Here is a 13852-nt window from a genome sequence, read left to right on the forward strand (position 1 = left end):
AGAGGTTGATAGATTCTTGATTGGTCAGTGCATGAAGGGATACCGGTAGAAAGCAGAGATTGGTGCTGAGAGGAAAATTGGATCAGCCATGATGAAATGACGGAGCAGACTCAATGGGCCAAGTGGCCTAATTCTGCTCCTAAGTCTTATAGCCTCATGGTCATGTGGAGAATTATTTACTGAGTTGGCAGGACAGGCTAGGACACCATTTTTTACCAATTAAAAATAAATGAAAGCTGAAGAGTTACTATGGTAAAAGTTTTATTGTAATCTTAATGAGACCTTAAACAAATTGTATTGGAAAAAATACAATTTTGTTGTTTTAAGCATTTGAAGGTTTTTAAAAAAAATTACCTACAGTTAACAAGGAAATGTTACAAGTATTTTCCTGCAATAATACTGATCAGTTAGATGCAAAGGGAATCTATAGTTACTGACAGTAGCTCCATTCCATGCATCTCATCACTCGGGTGAGAGCAGCCCATTCTACTAGGGCAGGAGTGTTCCCTCCAACATCAACCCAGACAGAGATTTTATAGTGAAACGCCATTCTGTTTAAGATGGTGCTGTTGAAGGTGAGTGACTACTTACTGATTATTACACAAGACAAGGAATACAACAAAATACTTCATTAATAACACTTTTTCTGTTTAAAAAATGATGGTAAACAATCACAGCAAACAATGGAGAGGCTGAGTTGAGTTAAAGCATGTGGGTGCAAGGCAAAGATGAGGCAAGTCAAAACATTTTTGAGACAAAGTTCAGGTGAGTGAGGTGGAGCAAAGTCGGAGTGGAGGAAAGGCAGATTTGAGACCCATCCACCTAAACTGACAGGGAGGTTTGATTGATCTAAACACTTGGCCAATTTGGAAAGGTAGGTATGGGCCAAAATGTGGCGGTGGGGCCTAGGTCCTGGAGCAAGGAATGACCTGAAGTTTGCACTATTTAAATGCTGAGCTAGGTGTATTAAAAGCAGGGCGTTGGGACCAGAGGGGAGGGTCAGGCCATTTCTATTCACTGCTCTGTGACATTTAATCTGCTCTTCACTGCGCTGAGGCTGAGGCCTACTCTAACTGCTGTAGGCTCTGTGTCCGTGGGTTTCTTGACATGTACTCTGCTATGCACTGATCTGAGTTTGCGGCTATGTCACGGCCTGCTCTGGGCTTTGTGTCTGAGGACTCACTTTCATTCTAAGTGCACATTGGGTATTTGTAGGTCTTTTTTTATGGGTGTTTTGGGTTTCTTTTGTGGCTGGCTGTAAGGAGACAAATCTCAAGGTTGTATAATGTACTTTGAATAGTATATGACATCAGGTGGTAGACCTTATGGCAATTGAAGGTATTGAGTAAAGTCCCAAAGCTCTCTGAACCAAACTGACTGCAAAATTGCCTAGGAACTCTGAAAATGATGATAAGTTCCAAGCACCCAGAGAGAGAACTTACTTGACCTAGGGGCGATTCCCTGAATATCGTACTCAAACCAATTGGTGACTCAGCAATAACAGCTGTTATTCATCACTGGGATCCTTTATTAAATGTTCAGTTGCCATGACTTGTCTTCTGGTTTACAGCTGTACAGTATAGGCCAAGCCTTCTGTTTTGGTGCTTGCTTCCAGCTGCATACTCTGGTCAAAGTGTAGGTGCAGATCATACCACAGCCTCAGTAGTAGGAGACAAGGACAAGAAACTTTCTCAGTGCACGTGGTCAAGGTGTAATTGATAGTTCCAGCCGAGGATTGCATTTCACATAATCATGGATCAAACTGAGGCAGTCTGTATCACTGTGCAAAGGCCTGGACAATATTGTGTTATGTCTGAAGTGGCAACATTAAATTCTGCAGATATGGACATGGATCCTGACCTCAGAACGGTTCCACCAACTATAAAACACAAGTCAGGAATGTTATGAAATATGCTGTATTTGCCTGCAATAAGTGAGCTCCAACCATACTGAAAAGGCATGTCTATCAAGAACAAAGAAATAAGCTTGACTAATATTGTACACATTTGAAGATTCAATGCACTGCATTCATAAACAGTGTATAAGAGTTGAAAATAACCTGCTGAAGTTCCTTCAATATCCCTTCACAACCAACTATAAAACACAAGTCAGGAATGTTATGAAATATCCCTTTACAGTCTTCAGGATCTAGTTCATCAAAGCAGCAATCATTTAAGTACATCAGCATTTTGAGGCAATCTGGCAAAAGAAAGATAGTGTTAAGTGACTGTGAATGTTGAGTGGAAATAAGGGGTGCTTTCTTCCTCAGTTTATATCTTGTAAATCGTGGGAGATTTATAGGATGAAAGACAAGTAGGTTATGGGAAGTAAGATATATGAGCATGATTTTATTGTCTATAGACAAATTGACATGACATGAATAAACCATCATCTTTAGTGAGCTCAGAGTTGTTGCTGACTGCAGGCATGAATGGACAGTAATAGTCAGCATAATAGATCTATCATTAATTATTGGTACTAAATTGTCATCAATGTATTGCTCCTGGCAGGAATTATGTGCTCCTTCCTGTAATGTCAAGCGTTAGTATGTGCAGGATAATGTGTCTGAGTGCTGAGCCTGTTTTTGTCTCATGATTTGAGGGTGTGTTTGAGAGGTTGTATGAGTGCTGGAATTGTGACAAGTATGTGAAGGTATGATTCTAAAAAAACATGTTATTAATCTTAATTGATTGAAGGTGATGTTTGATGCTTAGCATGGAGCAACATAGAAGTGTGGTAAAGCAGTTACGATTGTTCGAGTAGAGCTTTTGTGGCACTGTATCCATTCTTAAGCATTTTGCTTCTGGTAATGATCTTCCAGGTCACTTTACATAACAGATCTCAATGGTTTTCTAAATCTTTGTGTGCCAAGGACTTCTCTATTCCCCATCTTCAACAGCATATGGAAAGTGGCTTTCTAACAGTTCAGTGCTCAATCTTGTGACAGACTGTGTTGTCCACACCTCTGGAGAGTCTAACAGCAGTGGCTTGCAAAACTGAGCATTTCCTTTAAAAAGGCACAAGTATAATTAGCCCAGTAAGAGTCAACTAGTGCTAGCATTTTCCAAAATGACATCTAGGGAAAATATAATAATATCCTCAATAACATGTTTGATACTGATTCAACTTGGCAATGATAGGTGTGAATATAAATTTCAAAAACCATAGAATCATAGAGAAGTACAGCACATAAGCAGCCCTTCAGCCCATCTAGTCCATGCCAAAACCATTTAAACTGCCTACTCCCAACAACTCCCATAGCCCTCCATATCCCCACTATCCATGTACCTACCAAACTTCTCTTAAACATTGAAATGGAGTTTGCATGCACCACTTGTGCTGGCAGCTCATTCCACTCGTAACCCATGACCTCTGGTTGTAGTTCCACCCAACCTCAGTGGAAAAAGCCACTTACATTTATCCTATCTATACCTTTCATAATTTTGAATACCTCTATCAAATCTCCTCTCAGTCTTCTATGTTCTAAAGAATACAGACCTAACCTATTCAATCATTCCATATACCTTAGGTCCTCCAGACCCAGCAACATCCTTGTTAATTTACTGTGTACTCTTTCAACCTTGTTTATGTCTTTCCTGTGGGTAGGTGACCAAAATTGAACACAGTACTCCAAATTAGGCCTCACCAACTTCAACATAACATCCCATCTTCTGTACTCAATACATTTATGTGCCAGAATGTTTCTTTGCAACCCTATCTACCTGTGACATCACTTTCAATGAATTATGGACCCGTGTTCCTAAATCCCTTTGTTCTACCACACTCTTCAATGTCCTTTCATTCTCTGTGTAAGTCCTACCCTGGTAAGTCCTTCCGAAATGGAAAACTTTGCACTTGTCTGCATCAAATTCCATCTGACATTTTTCAGCCCATTTTTCCAACTGATGCAGATCCCTCTGCAAGCCATGCTAGCCTTCCTCACTGTTCACTATACCCCCAGTCTTGGTGGCATCCACAAAGTTGCTGATCCTGTTAACCATGTTATCATCCAGATCACTGATATAGATGACAAGCGACAAAGGACCCAGAGTTGATCCCTGTGGCATGCCACTAGTCACAGGCCTTCAGTCAGAGAGGAAACCCTTTACTATCATTCTCTGACTTCTCCAACAAACCTAATGTCTAATCCAATTTACTACTTCATCCTGAATGCTAAGCTACTGAACATTGTTGACCAGCCTCCCTACGGGACCTTGTCAAATGTCTTACTAAGGTCCATGTAGACAACATCCACTGTCTTGCCTTCATCCATTTTCCTGGTAACTTCCTCAAAAAATTCTATAAGATTGGTTAGACATGACCTACCACACACAAAGCCATGCTGACTATCCTTAATCAATTTATGTCTATCCAAACACTTATATATCCAACCTCTTAGAATACTTTCCAATGAATTTCCCACAACTGATGCCAGACTCACCGGCCTATAATTTCCTGGTTTCTGTTTAGAGCCTTTTTTAAACAGCAGAACAACATTGGCTATCTTCCATTCCTCTGATACCTCTCCTGTTGCTAAGGATGTTTTAAGTATTTCTGCTACAGTCTGAATGATATCTGCATTTACCTCCTGTAGGGTCTGAGGGAACACCTTGTCAAGCCCTGGGGATTTATCCACCCTGATCTGCCTCAGGGTGAAAAACACCTCCTCCTCTGTAATCTGTACAGGGTCCATGAAGTTGATGCCACTTTGCCTCACTTCTATAGACTCTGTATATATCTCCCAAGAAACAACCAATAGACAATTTAAGTGCTGGGCCAGTTTTGAAGAGGTCAGGGTGTCAGGACCGAAGGCAAGGTAAGGCATTTTGCCTGGTTCTGCTCGGCTCTGCTCACTGCTCTGTGACATTTACTCAGCTCTGCACTGAACTGAGGCTGTGTCCTGTTCTGGCTGCGGTGAATGTCAGCTTCATGTCTGTGGTCTTGCAACGTTTACTCAGCTTTGCAGTGAACTGAGGCAGTGGTCTACTCCAGCTGCAAAGACTCCTGCCTCATGTCTTCCATAAAACTTTAGTTCTTAAGCTGTTTTCTTACTTTTACAGTTTGCACAATTTGTTTTTTCTCTCTCTCTGCACATTGGGTGTTTGACGGTCTTTTTCTTAAAGGTTCTTTTGTGGTTTCTTTGTTTGTGGCTGCCTATAAGGAGATGAATCTCAAGGTTGTATAATGTATACATACTTTGATAATAAATATACTTTGAACTTTGGAATGCTGGAGGGCCAGATGACTTACTCATGTTCCCTTTTTTTAAAATGCTTTTATTCTCATCCCAATTGCAGTACACATTTTCCATTGAGATTGCATCTCTACGAGGTTTTTTTTGTTTTCTTTCACACAAGTAATGCATAACAACAACATTTAGCTGAGAATTATGAAATTGAAAGCATCGGAGCATTTTGTTGAGGTTTTGTAATTTCCATCTGTTTTCATAGCAAACTTCATGAATCATTAGCTATTAATACAAACCAGAAAACATCTCTATCATGTTATTCTTCACACCATATGTTTGGCTGACATAATTAACTCTTATTTTCCTAGAAATATTTAACAGACCAGATTGAAAATTTTGTTTAATAGATGCAATGATGATTACATCTTCATTCTCCTCATCCATATCCTATCTTCTATCATAGTCAGATCTTAGGTGGCGATTGCTCAATGTTCAACTTCTTAACAAATGAACAAGTTATTGCCTGTATGAAGCAGGATCTAGGCAACATTCAAGCGTTGTCAGAAAAGCGGCAAGCCACATTCATGTTACAAAATCTAAGTAATGTGTGTGCGTAGGCCTCTGTTAGTCTTGATAGACCATGGATTTGCACCTAGGAAAGTTTCCAGAGCGCAAGCCTGGGCAAAGTTTTTTTTATGGAAGACTGGCAGTTGCCCAAGCTGCAAGTCTCCCCTCTCCACGCCACTGATGTTGTCCAAGGGAAGGCCATTAGGACCCACACAGCTTGACACCGGTGTCGTTGCAAAGCAATGTGTGATTAAGTGCCCTGCTCAAGGACACGCACGCAGCCTCAGCCAAGGCTCAAACTAGCAGATCAGATCACTGGACGAATGCCTTAACCACTTGGCCACGTGCCAACGCTCTAAGCAATGACCATTTCCAACAAAGGAATGTCAAATTAGTTAACCCCTTGGAGTTACCATTGACCTGAAACTCAGTTGAAGCATTTGGATAAAGACTGCAACTTTAGTAGCAATTCAGAGGTTCTGTGTTCTGCAGGAACCGATTAATTTCAGCTTTGCCATTCAAAAGGCACTAGTCAGGAACATGATGGAAAACTTTTCTCTTGTCTGAAAAAGATGTAAATCCAAACATTCAAGAAACTGAACACTATCCAGAAAAAGATGTTTCTTTGATTCCTCATGAACTGCTCTCAACATTCATTCCATTCATCAGTATGGCTCTCTGGGTGCTCTGCATGTCAGCTACAAAACTCATCATAGTTACTCACATAAGCTACTCTGACAGCAGTTTCCAATACACAAAACTTACCACCAAAATCAATGAGGGCATCAGACAGATAGGCACCTAAAATCTGTAAATTTCCCTTAGGGAACCACCGCGTCTTATAAGTCTAGCGCTTCATGTCACTGGGTTTAGATCCTGAAAACTCCTTTTCAACATCATTATGGTGGGTACCTTCACTTAAGGAACTGGAATGGGTCCCCATGAAGGGGCCCAGCACCAGCTTCTCAAGGTCAGCTGGCATGAGGTTGAATGCTGATGCCAACTTCCCAAAAATAAATGAAAATGCTTCACATTTGACTGTACATTAACTTTTAAAATTATCTTTTGTAATTACCTTTATAATTATCTTTGAGAAAGTTCTGCAAAGCTTGGATTTCATCCAGGTGATCTGGTTTCCTCCCACAGTCCAAAGATATACTCGTTAATTGGTCATTGTATATTGCCCTGTGATTAGGCTAGAGTTAAATAGATGGGTTGCTGGGTGGCGTGATTAGTTGGGCAGAAAAGGCTTGTTCTGTGCTCTATCTCTAAATAAATAAAAATAATAGAACTTGATGAACATAGTATACAAGCTATGTTCTCAGCTCTGCTTTAGTGTTCATTCTCTCAAAAGCTGAGGTCTATTCATTTGATTGAGTTACTAACAGTTGCTCCAAGAGTCTGGATGACCAGTTAAATTTTTCAATGTTTATTGTCATTAAAATTTGCTCCATTTCAATGATTACAACAATGTGGCACGGTTTGAGAGTTAACATTGAGTGTGTGTGCTGAATGACTTCCTTCTCTTGGAAAGTATGGAAAATTTATGTAAAAAAGTAGTGATCCTGGAAAGATAGGGTATTTTCTCCGTTGCTGCATGGTCTTGAAAAATTGTGAATAACCTCTCTGAAGAAAGAGGAACTATGGTAGGCTTTATGATCATGAAGCTGTCTCCACCATTCAATAAAATCTAGGCTGATCCAGTGCCTTTTATGCCTCCTCTGCTTGTTGCATAATCAGAAAAATACTAAATTTGCCAAACTTGTTTTCTTAATTTCCATCTCTCCCTAATTATAATAGGTCAAACCATATTGGTTGTAGTAGCTGGTTGCTAAGGAAATTTCTGGTGCCCAGTAACATAAAGTTGACTAAATCATAGCCATAGTCACTCGGCATGGAAATAGGCTGTTTGACATAACTTGTTCATATCAACAGTGTTGTCCAGAGAATGAGTCCCATCTGCCCATTTTAAAATGCTGCCAATATGCTCACCTCAATCACTATTTCCAGACGCTCATTCCAAATACTCATCATTCTTTGCATGAAGTTGCCCTTGATGTCCATTTTTAAATCTCTCACCTCTGTTCTTGAACCTGTGCACTTCCAGCATGTCTGTCTTCTTCATGATCTCCTATTAGGTCACCATTCCATCTACTACCTGCCAGGGAATAAAACCCCAAATCTATACAATCTCTCCTTGTGTCTCAGGCCCCCAAGTATGGGTAAATCCTGGTAACTCTTTTCTATCTGGAATTGGCAGGTATGATGTTGTGGGTGTCATTGAGCCATGGCTGAAAGAAGATCATAGCTGGGAACTTAAAATCCAAGGATACACATTATATTGAAAGGACAGGCAGATAGGCAGAATCAGTGGGGTGGCTCTGTTGGTTAAAAAATGAAATCAAATTTCTAGGAAGAGGTGACATTGGATCAGAAGATGTAGAATTGTTGTGGGTAGAGTTAAGAAACTGTGAGGATAAAAAGACCCTGATGGGATTTATATACAGACCTCAAGAGCAGTAGTCAGGATGTGAGATCCAAATTATATTGGGAAATAGAGAAGGCATGTAAAACATGCAATGTTGCGATAATCATGGGGGATTTCAATATGCAGGCAGATGGGGAAAATCAGGATGGTGCTGGATCCCAAGAGAAGAAAGTTTTAGAATGCCAATGAGATTGCTTTCCAGACTAGCTTGTGGTTGAGACCACTAGGTGAAAGGAAATCCTGGATTGGGTGTTATGTAATGACCCAGATTTGATTAGGGAATGTAGGTAAAGGAACCCTTGGTTAGTGATCAAAATGTGACATAATTTGTCCTGCAATGTGAGAAGTAGAAGCTAAAGTTGAATGTATCAGAATTACAGTGTAAAGGGAATTACAGAGGCATGAGAGAGGAGCTGGCCAAAGTTGATCGGTAGGGGACACTAGAAGAGGTGACAGCAGGACAGAAATGGCTAGTGTTCCTGGGGTCAATTCGGAAGGGGTAGGAAAAATACATACCAAAATTGAAGGAGTATTCTAAAGAGAGGATGAGGTAACCATGGCAGACAAGGGGAGTCAAAGAAAGCATTAAAGCAAGAGAAGGCATATAATACTGCAATATTTAGTGCAAAATTACAGGATTGGAAAGCTTTCTCAAACCAACAGAAGGCAACTAAAAAGCAATAAGGAGAGAAAAGATGAAATATGAAGGTATAAAAGAGGATACAAAAAGTTATTTTCAAATATATAAAGAGTGAAAGAGAGATGAGAGTGAATAGTAGACTGCTGGAAAATGGTGCTGGAGAGGTAGTAATGGGGGACAATGAAATGGCAAACAAACTTAAGTATTTTGTATCTGTCTTCATTGTGGAAGACACTAATAATAATGCCAGAAATTTGAGAGTGTTAGGAAATGGAAATGAGTGTAGTTGCTATTACTAAGGAGAAGGTACTTGGGAAGCCAAAAGGTTTGAAGGTAGATAAGCCATCTGAACCAAATGGACTTATGCTCCTCTGTTCTGAAAGTGGTAACTGAAAAGAATATGGAAGCATTAGTTATGATCTTTTAGGCATCACTAAGTTCTGGAATGGTTCCTGACGACCAGGAAATGGCAACTGTTACTCCACTCTTTAAGATGGGTGGGAAGCAGAAGAAAGGAAACTAGAAACCAGTTAGCCTGGTCTTAGTGGTTGGGTAAGTGTTGGAGTCTATTATTAAAGATGAAGTTTCGGGTACTTGTCACGTGATAAAATAGGCCAAAGTCAGCATGGTTTCCTCAATGGGAAAACTTGCCTGACAAATTCGTTGGAAGTTTTTGAGGAAATAATAGGCAGGACAGACAAAGGAGAGTCAGTGGCTGACGTTTGCTTGAATTTTCAAAAGGCCTTTGACAAGGTTCTACATGTGAGCATGCTAAGCCAGATAAGAGCCCATGATATTACAGGGAAGGGACTAGCATGAATAGAAGATTGGCTGACTGACAGAGGCAAAATGTGTGAACAAAGGGGGCCTTTTATGGTTGGCTGTCGGTGACTCATGGTGTGATACAGTGGTTGGTGTTGGGACTGCTTCTTTTTATGAAATTGGATGTAGAAATTGATGGTTTTGTGTCCAAGTTTGTGGATGATACCAAGATAGGTGGAGGGGAAGGTAGTGTTGAGGAATCAGTGTATCTGCAGAAAGACTTAGAAAGTTTGTGGAAATGGACAAAGAAGCGGCAGATAGAATATAGTGTAGGCAAGTGCATGGTCATGTGCTGTGGCAGAAATGATAAAGGTGTGGAATATTTTATAAATGGGGAGAAAATTCAAAAATAAGAGGTGCAATGGGACTTGGGGTTTCTTGAACAGGATTCCCTAAGGGTTAACTTGCAGGTTGAGTCAGTGGTAAAGAAGGTACTGTTAGCATTTATTTCAAGAGGACTAGAACCTGAGTATATAAGACTAAATCCCCAATGTCACATCTGGTTTCTGGAGAACTGCCTGCATTGCACACAGGGAACTGATGTTCTTTATTATGTACACACATAATAACACGTTTTCCATGGTACGTTTCTGGAAATTTGCAAATGGCTTTGATGACATACCAATTCTCCTCAAACTGCTAATGAAATATAGCTGCTGCCATGCCTTACTTGTAATTCCATCAATATGTTGGGCCCAGAATAGATCTTCAGAGATGTTGATTACCCAGGAATTTGAAACTGCTCATTCTTTCTAACTGCTGATACCTCAATGAGAACTGGTATATGTTCCTTTGACTTCCCCATGCTTAAGTCCACAATCAATTCCTTGGTCTTGCATTGTGTAAAAGGTTGTTGTGACACCACCACTCAACAGCTGATCCTTTACACCTCTTTGACCATCTGAAATTGAGCAAATCATTGGGCAAATTTATAGATGGGGTTTGAACTTTGCCTAACCATACAGTTGTAGGTGTAGAGAAAGGAGAGCAGTGGGCTAAGCACTGTTGAAGAGGAGATGTTATTTGTGAACTGCACTGTCTGTGGTCTCCCAATGAGAGGGTCAAGGATCCAGAGGCAGGTACAGTGACCCAGGTTTTGGAGCTTTTTGATTAGTACAGAGGATTTGATGATGTTGAATGCTGAGTTGTAACCAATAAATAGCAGCTTGATGTAGGTTTTGCTATTGTTCAGGGATCGAAGTCAGAGTGAGACTGCATCTGCTGTAGACCTATTCTGGTAATAGGCAAATTACAGTGGGTTCAGGTCCTTGCTTAGGTATGACCTCACAAGGTTTAAGGTTCAAAGTAAATTTATTATCAAAGTACATATATGTCACTATATTCAACCCTGAGATTCATTTTCTTGTGAGCATATTTAATGAATCCAATAACCATAATAGAATCAATGAAAGACTGCACTGACTGGATATAAAATCAGTATGCAAAAGACAACAAACTGTGCAAATCGGTGGATTGCTTAGTGGCACTGCTCAGTGAGCCAGAAAGGCCTGTTCCTTCCTGTATCTCTAAATAAAATAAAGTAAAAATTTTCAGCATTGAATGTGCTGTCACTCACTTATCTAACCCCAGTTTGTACAATAGAGTTATAGAATGCCTGATGACTTACGTTGTGGCTTATCGTAAGTCAGAGTAAAGACAGTACATAACATGATATTTTAATTTTATATGGGCAAATGGATTGAATCAATTTGAATCTATTCCACTGGTTGTATATGTCAATTGGGGACCCTTTCTGCATATACTTTTGGCAGATCCAGATGGTATTTGAGCTGACCTCCTGCATATACTACATCAGTAGTGGGGAAGATGCTAGAGTCCATTATTAAGGATGAAATAGTGGCATATCTAGATAGCAATGATAGGATTGGGTCGAGCCAGCATGGATTTACCAAGGGTAAATCATGCTTGACTAATCTATTGGAGTTTTTCGAGGATGTAACCAGGAAGTTAGACAAGGGAGATCCAGTGGATGTAGTGTACCTTGATTTTCAGAAGGCATTTGATAAGGTCCCACATAGGAGATTGGTGGGTAAAATCAAAGCTCATGGCATTGGGGGGAAGACATTGACATGGATAGAAAACTGGTTGGCAGATAGAAAGCAAAGGGTAGCAGTGAATGGGCATTTCTTGGAATGGCAGGTGGTGATTAGTGGGGTGCCACAGGGCTCGGTATTGGGACCACAGCTGTTTACGATTTATATCAACGATTTAGATGAAGGCATTGAGAATAACATCAGCAAGTTTGCTGATGATACTAAGCTGGGTGGCAGTGTGATATGTGATGAAGATGCTAGGAGAATTCAGGGTGACTTGGATAGGCTGGGTGGTGGCAGATACTTGGCAGATGACGTTTAATGTGAATAAGTGTGAGGTTATCCACTTTGGGAGTAAGAACAGGAAGGCAGATTATTATCTGAACAGTGTAAAGTTAGGTAAAGGAGAAATACAAAGAGATCTAGGAGTCCTTGTTCATCAGTCACTGAAGGTGAATGAGCAAGTGCAGCAGGCAGTGAAGAAGGCTAATGGAATGTTGGCCTTTATTACAAAGGGAATTGAGTACAAGAGCAAGGAAATCCTCTTGCATTTGTACAGGGCCCTGGTGAGACCACACCCAGAGTATTGTGTTCAGTTTTGGTCTCCAGGGTTAAGGAAGGACATCCTGGCTGTAGAGGAAGTGCAGCGTAGATTCACAAGGTTATTTCCTGGGACGTCTGGACTGTCTTACGCAGAAAGGTTAGAGAGACTGGGCTTGTACACGCTGGAATTAAGGAGATTGAGAGGGGATCTGATTGCAACATGTAAGATTATTAAGGGATTGGACAAAATAGAGGTGGGAAATATGTTCCAGATGCTGGGAGAGTCCAGTACCAGAGGGCATGTTTTGAGAATAAGGGGTAGGTCATTTAGGACAGAGTTAAGGAAAAATTTCTTCTCCCAGAGAGTTGTGGGGGTCTGGAATGCATTGTCTTGGAAGGCAATGGAGGCCAATTCTCTGAATGCTTTCAAGAAGGAGCTAGATAGGTATCTTATGGATAGGGGAATCAAGGGATATGGGGACAAGGCAGGAACCGGGTATTGATAGTAGATGATCGGCCATGATCTCAAAATGGTGGTGCAGGCTCGAAGGGCCGAATGGTCTATTCTGCTCCTAGTGTCTATTGTCTATAATAGCAAGTGAAGACTTGCTCTGAAGTATCTTATCTTGGTTTCCCCATCTCCTGATAGCTATTGTCACTTAGTTAGCTGAAAAAAGCATTTTTAATAGATTTTAATCATGGACATTTACACACTATTCAAATTGACAGAATATACTTTTAAGATAAATTAAATAAATTAATTAAACAAAAAATCATTTAATTAAAATACAATAACAAATAATTAGAAACAAAGTGATATAAAGTAATATTTGTAGAACACTTATCTGCAATTTTGGACAAATTAATGGTATCTTTGTTCAGCTGCCCTCCCTTTCTAGCATAAAACAGGTCCTGATGCAAGGTGTATCCAAAATCCCTCTTCAACAGGCCACAGTTCCTCTGTTGAGTTCAATGCAGTGAAAGTGTAACTCATATAGCTGAATTTCTTCCCTTTTGCAGAACATTAGCTTTCACATTTGTTTTGACCTCACGCAGATTATCTCATGGTGCTGAATGAATTGTATTTGTTAATCAAAAGTATTGAGGAATATGGGCCAAAGGCAAGAGTTTGGAAAGCCTTCATAGCAGAGTTATAGAAACATAGAAAACCTACAGAACAATACACCACAGGCACTTCAGCCCCCAATGCCTTGCCGAACACGTCCTTACTTTAGAAATTACCTAGGGTTACCCATAGCCCTCTATTTTTCTAAGCTCCATGTACCTATCCAGGAGCCTCTTAAAAGACCCTATTGTATCTGCCTCCACCACTGGCAGCCCATTCCATGTACTCACCACTCTCTGCATTTAAAAAAAAACAACTTACCCCTGACATCTCCTCTGTACCTACTTCCAAGCACCTTAAAACTGTGCCCTCAACTCTCAACTAAAGTTAAGTCAAGCTTGTAGGCCTAAATAGCTCAGTCATAATGATTCTGGAGAGTAGAATAAAGCAAACATTTTTCAAAATACAACAACCTTGGGACATA

At 40.3% G+C, this 13852-nt stretch overlaps 1 protein-coding gene and 1 long non-coding RNA gene across 6 annotated transcripts in view; one reads left to right on the forward strand and one right to left on the reverse strand.

Annotated features, from left to right (window-relative positions):
- LOC132384413 (uncharacterized) overlaps positions 1-11286 on the reverse strand; it is a 43231-nt gene extending 31945 nt beyond the window's left edge. The window contains exons 1-2 of the long non-coding RNA XR_009508881.1: positions 6831-11286; positions 1443-1879 (exon numbers count right to left, since the gene is read on the reverse strand). This is a non-coding gene — a long non-coding RNA (uncharacterized LOC132384413). The remainder of the gene's footprint in view (positions 1-1442; positions 1880-6830) is intronic.
- Positions 1-13852, forward strand: part of fsip1 (fibrous sheath interacting protein 1) — a 418033-nt gene that overhangs the window by 132404 nt on the left and 271777 nt on the right. The window lies entirely within an intron of this gene.

Source organism: Hypanus sabinus, chromosome 2 (genome assembly GCF_030144855.1).
Source record: "Hypanus sabinus isolate sHypSab1 chromosome 2, sHypSab1.hap1, whole genome shotgun sequence".
NCBI lineage: Eukaryota > Metazoa > Chordata > Chondrichthyes > Myliobatiformes > Dasyatidae > Hypanus > Hypanus sabinus.